The sequence below is a fragment of the Vombatus ursinus genome, unplaced genomic scaffold (genome assembly GCF_900497805.2).
Source record: "Vombatus ursinus unplaced genomic scaffold, bare-nosed wombat genome assembly UNPS02014775.1, whole genome shotgun sequence".
NCBI lineage: Eukaryota > Metazoa > Chordata > Mammalia > Diprotodontia > Vombatidae > Vombatus > Vombatus ursinus.
Window position 1 is genome coordinate 9,472,780 of NW_020954553.1, and position 16,071 is coordinate 9,488,850.

The following is a 16,071-nucleotide window of genomic DNA, read 5'->3' on the forward strand; positions in this document are numbered from 1 at the left end:
TCAATTATCATTTCTATGCTGATAATTCTCAGATCTATTCATTCCATCCCCAGCTTCTCTCCTGACTTCATGTCTCCAACTGCCTACTGGACATCTCAAACAGGACATCCTGAGAACATCTTTTTTATTTTGTTTTAATTAACTAATTTATTTTTCATTTTCAACATTCATTTACATAAACTTTTGACTTTTAAACTTTCTCCCCCTCCCTCTTTCTCCTCCCCCAGACAGCATGCAATCTGATATAGGCTCTATATATACATTCATATTAAACATATTCTCACATTAGTCATGTTGTCAAGAAGAATTCAAACCAGTGGGAGGAACTGCAAGAAAGAAGAAACAAAATAAAACAACAATAAAAAAAGAGACAACAAATAGCGTGCTTCCATCTGCATTCAGACTCCATAGTTCTTTCTCTGGATGTGGACAGCATTTTCCGTCATGAGCCTTTTAGAGTTGTCTTAGATCCTTACATTGCTGAGAAGAGCTAAGTCTAACAAAGTTAGTCATCGTGCAATGTGGCTGTTACTATGTACAATGTTCTCCTGCTTCTGCTCTCTTAATGCAGCATCAGTTCATATAAGTCTTTCCAGGTTTTTCTGAAGTCTGCCTGCTCATCATTTCTTTTTTTTAAAATTAATTTATTTTGATTTATCAACAATCACTTCCATAAGCTTCTGAGTTTTAAATTTTTCTCCTCCTCCCTCCCTATCTCTCTCCCTAAGAAGCACGAAACCTGATACAGGCTATATATATACATTCCTATTAAACATATTTTCACATTAGTCATATTGTAAGTAAGAATTAGAACCAACAGGAGGAACCACCAGAAAGAGGAAACAAAATACAACAGAAGAAAAAAATCGCAAATAGTATGCTTCAATCTGCATTCAAACTCCATAGTTCTTTCTTTGGATGTGGATAGCATTTTCTATCATGAGGCCTTTAATCATGTCTTAGATCCTTGTATTGCTGAGAAGGGTTAAGTCTATCAACGTTAGTCATCACACAATGTGGCTGTTACTGTGTACAATGTTCTCCTGGTTCTGCTCACTTCACTCAGCATCAGACCATACTAGTCTTTCCAGGTTTTTTTGAAGTCTGTCTGCTTATCATCTCTTTTGGCACAATAGTATTCCATTACATTCATATACCACAATTTGTTCAGCCATTCCCCAATTGATGGACATCCTCCCAATTTCCAATTCTTTACCACCACAAAGAGAGCTGCTATAAATATTTTTGTACATGTGCGTCCTTTTCCCATTTGTATGATCTCTTTGGGATACAGACCTAGAAGTGTTATTGTTGGGTCAAAGGGTATGCATATTTTTATAGCCCTTTGGGCATAGTTCCAAATTGCTGTCCAGAGTGGTTAGATCAGTTCACAACTCCACCAACACTGCATTAGTGTTCCAATTTTCCCACATCTTCTCCATCATTTATCATTTTCCTGTTTTGTCATGTTGGTCAATCTGATAGGTGTGATGTGGTACCTCAGAGTTGCTTTGATTTGCATTTCTCTAATCAATAGTGATTTAGAGCATTTTTTCATATGACTATAGGTAGCTTTAATTTCTTCATCTGAAAACTGTCTGTTCATGTCCTTTGACCATTTATAAATGTCCTGAGAACATCTTAAACTCAGCATGTACAAAATGGAACTCATTATCTTTCCTGAAAAAACTTCCCCTCTATCTAACTTCCCTATTTTTTTTTTTTTTTTTTTTTGCTGAGGCAATCAGGGTTAAGTTACTTGCCCATCATCGCATAGCTAGTAAGTATCAAGTGTCTGAGGCCAGATTTGAACTCATGTCCTCCTGACTCCAAGGCCGGAGCTCTATCCACTGAACCACCTAGCTGCCCCTAACTTCCCTATTTCTATTGAGGGTACTGCCATCCTCCTAGTCATTCCAGTTTACAACCAAGGTGTCATTTTCAACTCCTCACTCTCTCTTACCCCCCATATCCAGTCAATTGTTAAGTCCTATCATTTCTACCTTCACAACATCTCTTGTAAATACTCCCTTCTCTCCTCTGACTGTACTACCATGCTGATGGGGACCCTCATCATTGGGCTATTGAAATAGGTTGCTGGTTGGTCTCCCTGCCTTAAGTCTCTCCCCACTCCAGTCCATTGTCCACTCAGCTGTCAAACTAATCTTCCTCAAGTGCAAGTCTGACCATTTCATCCCCCTATTCAATAAAGTCCAGTAGCTCCCTATTGTCTCCAGGTTCAAATATAAAATCCTCAGTTTGGCTTTTAAAACCCTTCATAACTTGCTCCCTTCCTACTTTTCCAATCTTCTTATACCCTACTCCCCTTCCTGTACTCTACTGCACAATGACAACGGCTTCCTGGCTCTTGATTGAACACAAAACTCCATCTCCTTACTCTGTGTTTTTCCACTGATTGTCCTCCATGCTTGGAATACTCTCCCTCCTTGTCTATACTTCCTGGATTCCTTCAAGTCTCAGCTAAAATTCCACCTTCTACAAGAAGTCCCTGTACCCCTTAGTGCTATTGCCTTCCTTTTCAGATTAGCTCCTATTTGTCATATATCTATCTTATTCATATGTAGTGATTTGTATGTTGTCTCCCCCATTAAATAGCCATCTTCTTGAGAGCAAGGACTTTCTGTCAGTGCTTGGTACAGGGCCAGGCACATAGAAAGCATTTAATACTTGCTTGTTGACTTGACTTGACCTCACATGCTCTTTTTTCCATCAAATTGACTTATTTGCTGTTCCCCAAACATGGCCTTTAACATCCCACCTCCCTGCCTTTGTACAGGCTATTCCCTGTTCCTAGAACTCTTTGTCATCTCATTTCCATTTCTTGCAACCCCAAGCTCTGTTCAAGGCTCAGCTCAAGTGCCCCTGCCTTCAAGAGGCTTCTCTTGATTTCTTCAATTTCCCCAAATCACTTTGTACTTATTTTGTACACATTCTTTATCTACATAACAGCTTGTATCTCCCAATAGAATGGAGGTTCCTTAAGAGCAGGGACTATTTCATTTTTGTCTTTGTTTCTCTAGTAACTAGCCCTGTGCTTGTACTTATTAGGGGCTTAATGAATTCTTATTGAATTGACATCCAGATGGAGATGCCCAGAAAGTGATGTGAACTGGAGTTCAAGAGAGAGAGAGATTAGAGCTGGCTATGTTGATTCAGTGGTCATTTAAAGATGATTCTGTACCCATTATAGTTGATGAAAATGCTAAGAGAAAAAGTACAGATAGACGATAGAAGAGGAGCTAGGACTGGGGCATTGCCTTGGGGATACACCTACAAACAGGTGTTAGGACATGGATGATGATTCAGCAAACAGATAGAGGAGTGGTCAGACAAGTAGGAGGAGAACCAACATAGAGAAGCATCATAGGAGTGAAAGGGAGAAGAGAGTATCTAGGAGAAGGTGATCAGTAGTGTCAAAAGTTTCAGAGGGGTCAAAAAGGATGAACTCCAAGGCTAGGTCATTGGATTTAGTATTTAAGAGATCAATGATAGCCTTAGAGAGAGCACTTTCAGATAAGTGTTGGGGCCAGAAGCCATATTACAAGGTGATGAGAAGCAAGTGGGAACCGAAGAAGTGGAGGCAGCAAGTAAAGTTTGATCATGAATGGGAGAAGCCATATAGAATGATAATTTGGGGAGATGGCAGGGTCAAATGAAAGATTTTTAAAATAGTTAAAAGAGGTGGTATAGAAGGGTGTTTAGATTAATGGCAATTGGAGGATAAAGGAGGAATCCTTGCCAGGATAAGGGAAGGATATTTAGAGGGGAGGGTGAAGGAATAGGTTAAAGGGTGGTATAGAAGGGTGTTTAGATTTATGGGAATGAGAGAATAAGAAAGAAACCTTGGAGGAGAGCAGGTTAGGAAACAGGAGGGCAAGGTACAGGGTAGAAGTAAAGTAAAGGAGTTAGGAGTGATAAGAAATAAGAGATATGCACAAACATAAAAGCAAAGGTCAGAAGCAGAATTTGTTAGGGAAAGTATATGTTTATATATGTATGTATATATGTATAGGTATGTACATATATATATACACATACAAGGCAACAATTAAGTGTGGATATATAATATATACTATATATACATTATGTATACAATGTAATATAATGTATTATATTATACATAATGTATATAATATAAAATATACTATAATATGATATATAATGTATATTATATATAATATAACATTATATATATATAATATAACATTATATATATATATATATAATATAACATTATATATATATAGTTGGGGGAGCAGGAAGGGGAAAAAAAGAACAAAGTAAAAAGTGCCCAGCAGAGAACGAAAGAAAACTTACAAGGAAGCAAAGAAAAGATGGACAGCTACAATGTATAGTATTTATTATAGAGGCTTGCTTGAAATGGAAATTCATTGCTATATATTTTTAATCCTTCTTATGTTCTGCTGTGCACATTACATGCTTTTTGCCCCTTTTCTTATTTTGTATTTAAGTTTCAATATTTCAGTTTAAAATATGTTTCTTTTTCTTTTGGTATTGTGTATTTAAGTTTTAATAATAAAAAAAGCATAAAAATAAAAATAAGGGAGACCTAGGAATGTTTGCAGGTGGTGGGTAAGGAGTCGGTGGATAAGAAGAGGTTGAAAAAGAGAGGGAATGCCAGGAGGTAATGCTCCTAAAGGAGATGAGAGGAGGAGGAAGGACAAGTAGAGGGCTTGGTCTTGGCAAGAAGAGCTACTTCTTCCTCAAAGACAGAAGTAAAGCAAGAAAGGAAAGGGAATGATATAGAGGAACTTTCAGTTGTGGAGCAAGGAGAGAAGAAGGAGCTCATTGTGGGTTGCTTCTTTTTTCAAATGTAGCACCAGATTTGACATTCTTTCCTAAAGACTACTGATACTGTTACTGAGTCTTTAGGAGGTTTCAGAATCTTCAATTACTGACATTTTAACTATCATTCCTTGAGGACTCGGTGGGGAAGGTGTTTATACTTTGATCTATGAAGAATCTGTGAGAATATGAAGAGTTTTAATTCATCTGTAAAAAGTATGAGTTTTAACTGTCATTTGTGAAAGAGATTTGAATCTGTTGTCTATGAAGAGACTGGCAGTTTAGCTTTCATTCTGGAGAGATTGTTGTCTGTCATGCCTGGAGAGAGACTGAGAGGGTACAGAGAAACAACTTACTCCCTGAGAGAACTGAATTGAACTCAATTGTGATTAGATAGGAAGAGGATTCTTGATGGATTTTGACTGCAATCTCAAGAGCTGAATGGTTGAGACTGTGTTCCAGAAGTGAGGAGAAGTCAAGAGTATCATTGATGGTTGGAAGTGACTGGACGTGATCTTTTTCAGAGGAAGTATTGTAGATAATAATTTATGTCTTTGTGTTATTATTGACTACATCATGAATAAATCGCATAAACGGTAACTTTGGGGTTTTGATATATGGAAAGATAAGCACTTCTTTTGGGAAAAGAGGTTTCTCCAGCATAAAATTAAAATTCTTGGATGTAATAAAATAATTACTTATTGGATATAATAAAATAATTACTTATTGAACACCTAATATGTGTTCAGGATTGTACTAGATACTATGGGACTAAAAAAGGAGTATAAACTACGATCCATCTCCTCATATTATTTATGATTTCATTGAGGAGGTAACAACTACTTATATTTAATGGGTAACAATAAAGAATCATAGAATACAAAATCAGGGTCATTAATAACATTTGCTAGTGGATATGGGAAAGGGAGAGATCATTGTGGGCAAAAAGAAGAGTCATAAAAGTACTTAATGCTTGTTGAGTGACTGACTGATTTGTGCTGCTGTACCAAATGTCTAATACCGAAGGGATGACCTACCCCGTTATCATTCTGTTTCCTTGACAGCTTCTAGAGATGAGGACTACTTTGTGCTAGTCCCAGGATTAGGTTAGGGGAGGGGAACCGCTGTCTCCCTCTAGATGTGGTGGCTTTAATCATGTGGCTGTGGCTATCTCTTTCTATATATTCTTGCCTAGTTTGAGGCAAATGAATATTCGTAAATAAAAGTGCCCAAACATTTTGTGAGGTAAGGAAATCCAAAGGCCTCATCAAAAATCACACTGGCAACATGAGGGAGGATCAATGGTCACTGCAGTAGTAATGGTCAATGGGAGTAGAAGCATTGGAAGAGCATTGCTTGTGGAAAGACAATCATCCAAGAGGGTAGGAGTTTTAGAGACAACAGCCCTTCCTGAAAGAGAGATGTGGCAGCTTTGGGATTTAGAAAAGCACCAATCTTTGGCACCCGGCAGAGAGTACCTACATATAAGGGTAACTCCATGAAGATTCCATGAATGACAAAAAAGTTGGATACCTCTTTGCCATATGTGTTCTCCACTACCATTTTAAGTGTTCAAGGGCCTAATATGCCTCTGGTTTGGATAGAATATTTTTGTACAAATTATTCTTGTGATGCCTTCTTATTAAATCCCTTTTGTGACTTCATTAGTGTAGAATTGTGAATGACAGTGGTAGAATCTCTAGCCCTTAGGTTACCCTTAGAACCCAGAGAGATCAGTACAAGCAGCTGTCCCTCTGGTGAACTCCAATCAGGAGTATGGGTTCTCAACTGGGTGAGTGGGGCAGGCTCTACATTGGTATTCTGTATGTATTCTTTTTCTTTCTAAAAGTTCTTTCCCTTACTTAATGATCAACTTCTATTCTCATTAAAGATAGTCAGAAAATGTTTTCGTCTTTGTTATGGATAAAAGTGTGATATAACTGCCCAAACTAGTTATTAGAAATTTGTATCCCTAGGAGCATGAAGCAAGACTTGGTGGAGGAGGACGTGCTTTTCAAAGTTCCTTCTTTTTCCTATTATGCTACTTCATTTTGTGGAGTGTGTGGGGGGGGGTGTTCAGGAGGACTAGCATCTCTGGTGTGAGGGCTTGCTGAGTCCTTTTCAGGGCTACTCATCCACCTTTGGTGAGCACTTAGCACTCATCTCTCACCTGGGGCTCCAAAAAGCTATAGCGTGTGCAGTGGCCACCCTCTGGTAAACTGTCTCAGCGGGCAGGATAAAACAAGTTGAGGGTGACGGACAGGCCTCAAATCCATCATTAAGTTAAGGAGGTGTCCGCCCCAAGCATGTGAAGACTCCCCTTGGCAGAATGGGTGGATTGTTCCAACGACCTTGAAGGTGACTGAAGCAGGTGCTGCGGAGAGCTTAGAGCTTGGTCAGACATCGAAGATGCCAAAGTCATCCACTGCATCCCGGGTCATGTCCAGTCATCTTGACTTTGTCTTGTGACTGGACTTCAATGGCTCTGGAAGAGAAAGTCAGGGTGACTACTGTGTGCAACTCTGCCTCACTTAAATCTAATTCATGCGCGAGTCAAAATATCACTCTGTGATGTCATTAAGCCAATTTGAAAATAAAGGACAAACAGCAGATAAATATTTAACAAACTGCTGTGGGGGTGGTGGTTAGAGTTAATGATTTAATGAGATAGATGCTATACTTTTGATAATTAGAAAGGAAATTAAGAAAATATTCAAACATATCCCTGCATCACTGTAGAACTCAGGATAGTGAAAATGAAAATGGTAGTGAAATGATCAGCAGGCTGAAGGGTGATCACTCCACATAGGCTACACATGAGAATTATCAAAAAAAACCCCGCCTCCCAATCCCTGCTACAATCAGTAAAGTAGAAGAGAAAGTCTTCTACTAAGAGGGAAGGAGGAGCAGGTATAGAGTAGATAATATAGAGAGTATGAGAGAATCAACCATGGAAGAGTAGAAGGATTGCCATACTACACCAATGGGGGCCCAGTTGGTATTAGATAGCAAATTTGTAGCAGGGTCCATCAACCCAATTGCTTGACTTTCTCCATTGGTCTTCAGTAGCATCTGAATAGACACAGAGAAAGAAGGTGATGGGGGTAAGCCATGTTTGGACTTTGGAAAGGCATAGGGCAAGAGTATTCAAGGGAACAGCACAGCATCTGACTAATCTGATCAACCAGGAAATTCAAGACTGTGAAGGGGTGAAAGAATAGAACAAGAATGATAGACTGGGAGAACAGGGAAGAGTGGAGGAATAGAGAGGATACCATGGGTCATTTCTCTACTCAATAAATTCACATGATTCCCTATTTTTCTAAGTTCAACTATAAACTCCTCTGTTTGACCCCAACCTACCTCCTTCTCTCTATCATCTAGCCAAACTTACCCTCTCAGCATTCTTCGAACATGGCACTTTATCTCTCATTTTTGTGCCTTTATGTTGGCTGTCCTTTATCCCAGAATTCATTTCTGCTTCATAGAATCCATAGACTCCTTCAAGACTCATCTCAAGTGTCATCTTATACATGAAATCTTTCTTAATCCCCTCAACTGCTGCTGCCCTCCTTCCTTATCCGCCTTGTATTTACTTTATACTTATTCTACATATAATTATATATGTTACTGTTGTCTTCCCAAAATAGAATGAAAGCTCCTTGAGGGCAGGGACTGTTTCATTTTTGTCTTTGTTTCTCAAATGCCTAGCACAGAACCTGGTACACAGTAGGTGTTTTATAAGTGCCTGTTGATTGCTTAATTGATTAGGAGGAATGAGGCAGAGTTAGAAATGGAAGGACGGGAGGTTATCATCAGAAAGGAATTTCAGATGCAGCCTGAGTCCCAAAGCCCATTGATATGGGACTCTCTCCTCCCTGGTAGAGATGGATGCCCCACAACTGTGTGAGGGAGAGCTGGAGAGAGGACGAATTTACTTCTCTTTGAGCTTGAGAGTTTCTTCATGTCTCTTCCAGCTTCTGGCTTCTAGCTTTGGGAGAGATGGAAGAGGCCAAGGCCACTTTGGGCTGCTGAAGGAAAAGACTCGAGGAAGAAGCTGATATGAGAGAAGCTGGCAGTGTCCATCATGTCCCTACCCCAAGCTTGCTACACCAGAGACCTCAGGGAACTTGTTACACCTTTGGGTAAGATCCAGGACTCCCTCTTGGCTGAGCTAAGTTACCTCACTCTCAATGGGAGAGCTCTTTCACTCTGTATTGTCTGGTATATATTCTTCCATGTGTACTTTCTCTGATTTCTGTTTGCTATGGACTTGAATAAATGGATTTATTTGCTACCTGCTATGAGTATTTATTGCAGAACTGGTATTTGGTGGGAAAGGAGTCAAGCCTTGGATATAAAACTTGGGGTCCTGCTGCCCCAATTAATGAAACAGTGATCAGAAGTTAGATTGAACCTGAAAACCACATCCTCTACACTAATAATACTTAAGGGTGCAGATAGATATAATTCTAGCCCAGTACCCTCTCTCTGGGGAAAGCAGAATGGTCAAGTCTCTGGTTTCAACCTCCTGCCTATCCTCCTAGCAGGGATTAGTCTCCTTTGGAGACTAGAGGAGTCTATTCTGCCTCCCTTTGAGCCACGCAACACTCTCATGCTCCATATGGAGGACAGCCCTTGATACACAAAGTTCTGGATTATGGAGGTATCTCAGTTATAAGGGATGGTGAGATCAAGGGGATGATCATTCCTGTGGATGACTATGGTAGTGTCAAGATACATGTCATGGGAGCCAAGAAAGTTGATAAACTGGGAAGCAGAGGTGGTTAAGGTGTTTGAGGGGTTGTCAATGTGTCCCTTTAAGTTTCTGAGTATGAGGGCAGGCATTAGGATGGAGAGAAAGACTGGGACCTTAAAAAAGGAAAAATATTGACCTGGAGGTTGGGAAGCGATGATAACCAAGATCTGGAAACAGTGATCTAGATGGATGAAATCAGGGTGTGCTGGTAAATGTTTAACTCCAAAAAAATGTAACCACGAAACACTTTTAAACTTAATCTGCATTATTAATATCTTCATTATCACTTTCTTAAGATTAAGTAGTCAACAAAACAATGATCTAAGACAAATTCCAAAAGACTAAAGATGGAACATGCCATCTATATCCAGAGAAAGAACTATGGAGTCTGAATGCAGATCGAAACAGACTATTTGCTCTTTCTCTCTTTTCTATCTTGTGTTTTTTTTTTCTCCTTTCATTCTGATTCTTCTCTACAACATGCCTAATGTGGAAATATGTTTAATATAATTGTACATATACAGCCTACATCAGATTGCATGCCATCTTGGGGAGGGGGGAAGGAAGAAGGGGAAAAATTTAGAACTTAAAATCTTATAAAAGTGAATGCTTAAAATTAATTAATTAAAAATAAAAAAGACACGCAAGAAGGAATGCCCAGCAGCAGAGAAGCTGCCCGGGAAAGCAACTCTCTCTTCTGCAGAGATCTAGACAGGCAATTGGTAGGTAGGTGATGCATGTGTATTTTCTATACAAAGACACCAGAACTAACTCATAGTCATCTAAGTAACAATAATAATAATAACATACATGGCTGTAGCATTCCCAGGTTTAAAAAGTGCTTTCCTCATAATTACTCTATAAGGTGGGTAGTCTTAGGACCTGGATTCAAATCCTTCCCAGGATACTTATGACCCTATATGACTTTGGTCCACTCACCTAACTTTCCTCGACCTCATTGTCTGTAAAATGGAGAGTTTGAATTAAATGGCCTCTGAGGTCCTTCCCAGCCATCTCCGTATCCTGTGACTGTTCTACCAAGGAGGAGCCAGAGTTTAGTATCATGCCACACCCCCACTTTCTCATCTCTTATTTCCTTTTGTACTCGTCACTCCCATAAAAGGAAAGTGAGGGAGGAGTTAGGTTCCTTGTTTCAGATTAGGTAACAGCATCACAGAGAGAGGACAGGATTTACTCAAACTCATACATCAAGTAATGGGTTGACCTGAGAACGGTCTTCTCCCTGCCTAGCAAGCCCAGCCAGCTTCCTAGAGGAAGACATGAAGAGTCCTGATTGGTTCCAGCAGGCGGCACTGTGCTCCTGCCTGCCTCTGCCTCACCAGCTATAGGATGACAGTGTTGGATTCTCAGAGCTTAGTTGGCTACTACTACCTCCCTGTATCGTCCCCTAGGAAGTCCAGCTTTTCTAAAGGCAGTTAGTTTCTAGGTCCCACTGGGTGATGAGATTCATGATTTCATAGAGCTTATCTCCAAACTTTAAGGATCTGGTTTTTCATTGTGTGGGCATCCCCTCCACTGGGGCAGATCTCAGCTCCTCCGTATAACTAAGGAGATGATCTCAAAGGGCTGCTGTGGCCAAAAACACCATCACCCTAGAGCCAGCCTGGGGAGGTCAGAATTTAGCTAGGCAGGCCCTGGGGACGACAGTCTCAATCTGTCTCCAGGCTCATACTTAAAGCCTTTCCAGTTCTGTGGGATCTCCCAGCGCTTGTACTCTTCCTGAAATGCCCCTCTCTCCTCTCTTGGAGAAGGTAGAAGACTATGAGCATGAAACATGGCACATACTGTCAGAAAGTATATGTATTGATTGGTTTCTCTAAGCTTTTCCCCCTTCTTTTGTTATTGTTGTTATTGTTTGGTTATTTTTTAGTCGTATCTGATTCTTTGTGACCCCTTTTGGGGGTTTCTTGGCAAAGATACTGGAGTAAGTTTGTCCTTTCCTTCTCCAGCTCATTTTACAGATGAGGAAACTGAGGCAAACAGTCAAATGACTTGCCCAAGGTCATGAAGCTAGTGTCTGAGGCCACATTTGAACTTGGGTCTCCCTGATTTGAAATACAGTGTTCTATCTGCTGCTCCACTTGGGCACCTCAATAAAAATAAGACTTTTAAAAATAGAATAGCCTTCAAGAATTCATGGTCACCTTTGTTCCAAGAGGAGACATTAGAGGAGATGTTGGTGAAGACTCCTATTCAGACTCTCTCATTTTGTAAATGAAAAAACTGAGACCTAAAGAATTTGGGAGTTGTCCAAGGTCAGGAGGGTTTATTGTGGGTGTATACAGGCTGTCACTTCTGGAGGATGGGTGGTCATGCCCTGAAGCAGCAGAGAATCAATTAATAAACATTTATTAAGCATCTACAATGTGTCAGGTGGGGCAGCTAGGTGGGGCAGTAGACAGAGCACCTGATCTGAGTTCAAATCTGGCCACAGACACTTACTAGCTATGTGATCCAGGGCAAGTCCCTTAACCTCTATTTGCCTCAGTTCCTCATCTGTAAAATGGGGACACATAGGAGATGAAAATGGCAAAGCACTCCAGTACCTTTACCAAGAAAACCCCATGGGACAATTATGTCCATGCAGTCATGTAGAGTCAGACACGACTGAACAACTGAACAACAATAATGTGTCAGGCATTGTGCTAAGTTCTGCGGATACAAAAAGAGGCAAAAGACAGTCCAAGCCCTCAAGGAACACATAATCTAATGGGGGAGAGAAGATGCAAAGAAATATATACAAAATAAGGTATACAAGGGATAAATAAGAAATAATTAACAGAGGAAAGGCACTAGAGTTAAGAAAGGCTTCCTGTCAAAGGTAGTTTTTTAGTTAAAAGAAGCCAAGGATGTCAGTAGCAGGGGAGAAATAGGTAGGAGTGGTCCAAGAAATGTCTATTTGCTTGAGGAGCTGTTGAAAGGCCTGATGGGTGTGGTGCAATGATTAGGTATACTCACCTTCGGGTTGGAGAAACGTGGTGCCAAGGAGAGATTTCCATAGTACTTTAAAATTTGCCAAATGCTTTCTATCTATTGCTGCCCCTGATACTGACTACAATCCTGGATTAGGATTATTATCCCCATTTTCTAAAGGAGAAAACTGAACCTTGTTGAGGATAAGTCACTTGAGCTAGATCCCAATGTTTCTAAATTACAGGGGCAGGACTCATCCTCATTTCCAAAGCTCTTTCCACCAACAAACCCTCCTCTCTCCTTGAGACTTTCCCTAGCCCCTCCTGAGGAATTCCTAGCTCTGAGACACATCCATCATTATCACCAAACACGATTAAGCACCTACTGTGTACAAAGCACAAGCTTGATGGTAGGAGTTTAGGTAAGATGTGACCCTTGGCCTCCTGGAGCTCATAGTCCATTAAAATATGTCAAAGATGCAGATAGTAATAACATACAATATTGTATAACAAGGGCATTAGAGAAATGGAAAAAGGCTATGTGATACCTGAAGAGGGAAGTCATTACTGCTTAAGGAATGAGGAAGAAGGAGGTGAAAGGCTTTCTGGAAAAGGTGGCGCTTGAGTTGGGTTTTAAAGAATGAAGGGGAAACCAACGGGAAGACATTCCATGCCCAGTATGAGCAAAGGCAAGGAGGCTGAAGAGTACGTGACATTTTCAAGGTAAAGAGAATGGTACAGTTTGGATGAAGGACAGAGACTTTAGAGGGTGATAGATTCTTAGGAGCATAAGATTTGTATCTGGAAGAGACCACAGAGATAGTCCATTTCAACCTCCTCATTTTACATATCGGGAAACTAAGGCCCCAAGAGTATTAGTGACTTTTCCAAGATCAAACAATCAGTAAGTAGCAAAGCCAGAATTTGGAACCAGGTCCTCTGAGTTCAAATCCACTACACCAAGCTGAGATGAAGTTGGAAAGGGAGTGAGCAAGCAGGTGGTAACCACATAGTGGAGGGCATTGAACACCAGATAGAGGAATTTGAATGTTACATCTTAGGTAATAGAGAGCCACTGAAGATTTTTGTTTCTTTGTTATTAATTTATTTTGATTTATCAACAATCACTTTCATGTGCTTTTTAGTTCAAGCCACTGAAGATTTTTGAGCAGAGGAATGAAATGAGAAAGATTACTCTGGAGGCCTATGAAAGATGGATTTGAGGAGGAAGAGAGTAAAGTCAGAAAGACCTTACCCGTCAGGACACTGTTGCAATGTTTAAGTAAGGCAGGCCTGAACAAGGATGGTGGCCCAAGGAACAAAGTTGGGGGTGGGGGGGAACTGATGGAAGAGATGTTGCAGAGGAGGAAGGCATGAATCAAAACATGGTCAACAACCCAAGAGCCAAGGTGAGTTGGACTGAAGGTCCTGGGAGCCAGGCTCACCTGGTCCAACTTTGGTTCAACGTGGCAAACATCTATTAATCATCTCCTACAGACGAAGCACCTTGGGGTCTCTTGAGAGACATGTCCCATGGAACCAAAAGGACCCTCAGGCCCTCCTGAAATCCTGCTGGCTCCCAAAGGAACTTAATTCCCCAAACTAGCTTTGCCATGGTGCTGTCGGGAGCCCCTGGCTCCAGGCCCTGATCTGACTCTCTTTCTTGTAAAGGTCACCAGCACCTCTTCCCAATCCTGGCAGTAATTGGAGTTTCTCTCCAAAAGAAGCAGGGATCTTACCTAAAAACTGCCATTCTTCATTCTCTTATATTCGTACTGGGTCTATAAACTTCCCTGACTCAGCTTCCCCCTGGGCATTGTGCAGGGCCCTGGGAGGGGAGGAGGCTCTCTGCCTTACCCAGAGATGTTCTGAGGCCAGATTCTGGCTCCTCTATGGTATAAAGGCTGGGAAATAGGACTGATTTCATCAACCTGATCCCTCTGAGGGCTGACCATTGAACCACAGACTGACAGAGCAGCAATGGAACTTAGAGGGCGTGTAGCCAACCCACACCTGGACCAAATTCCCCTCTACAATATCCCTGACAAGCAGTCATCCAGCTTCTATTTGAACACCACCAGTGACCTACTGTACTTTGCAGCTTCTTTCCTCCCTGACTGACCCACCACCTGCCTCTCTGAGACTTAACCACCCACAACTATCCCTGGGTAGCTACGTGATATGATGGCAGACATTCCAGCTGCATGAGGAATGAGGGCCCAGATTGAACTTGAATATGAGCCCATCTGCCTGGACAGGTCCACACAGGTTCTGGATGAGGGAGGCCTACAGGCATGGACCTGTAGGGATATAAAAGCAGGGACTACAGCGTGACCTCTAGAGGTCTGTTTCCTTCTCATTTGCCATCTTTTGAATAAGCAGGATGGTCTTTAAGGTCCTTCCAAACTCTAACATTTTTTTTCTGAGGCCCCTCCCAGCTCTGACATTCCATGTTCTAAGGGCCCTCCTAGCTCTGACATTCTGTGTTCTAAGGCCCCTCCAGCTCTGACATTCCATGTTCCAAGGGCCCTCCCAGCTCTAGCATTCTATGGACTACCCCAATCTAAAGAAAAATAACAGCCTTATCACCTCAATGACCAAAAGTGACTTCAAAAGGTGGAGGGGATTATGCTTCCCTCCTCTTGGCAAAGAGATGGTGGACCATAGGTGTGAATTGAGGCCTATGTTGTCAGACAGGGCCAGTAGCTTGTTTTTCTTGACTGGGCAGATTCCAGGGGATGGAGGACAGGGTACGGGTAGGGAGGGGAAGTCACTGGGAAGTAACTGATAGAGAAATGAATAAGACATCTAAAATGGGAAAAAAAAAGTTTACCCCAGGAGTTCCCCAGGTGAGCCACTAACAAGAAGAATCAGAACTGCAACCTCACTCTAATTAAGTATGGACAGCAGGAATAATTCATAATTTGGCAGAGACATCAGGCACTGAATGCAATGTCTGTCATAGCCAGACCCCCAAGTGTCTATTCACAAAGTATAAGCTGGTCCACTTCTAGCAAAGAAGATAAAAGGAGCTTCAGGGAGGCTTCTCCATACTTCAGATGATCTGAAAGAATAGAGCATCCTTAAAAATCACAACAAAGGACCTTAGGGTGAAAACCAGGTAGAAGAGGAATTTCACCCCTGAGGAGAAAGCAGCTGCCTGTCCTCCAGGGAAGGAGTCCTGGAGCTCTTGGGGCTTTGTCAGCTCTGACCATTCAGTAAGAGCCAGAAGAAGAGATGAGCAGGGATGGCTGCTGAGAGGCCTCGAGGGAGCTGTGTGAAGACCCGATAACAAATCAGAGAGGTCTGCTGCTCTTCTCAGGATGTGGATCTGAGATGTGAGCAAAGACTTTCCAAGACTTGTGAAAGAAATCAAGGCTCAGTCACATGCACACAGAGGAACCAGAACAAAGCTATTTAATACAGTGTCACAGACTGAAGCTCACGCGCTCTCTCTCTCTCTCTCTGTCTCACACACACACACGCGCGCATGCGTGCGTGCGCGCACACACACACACACACACACACACACACACACACACACACACACAC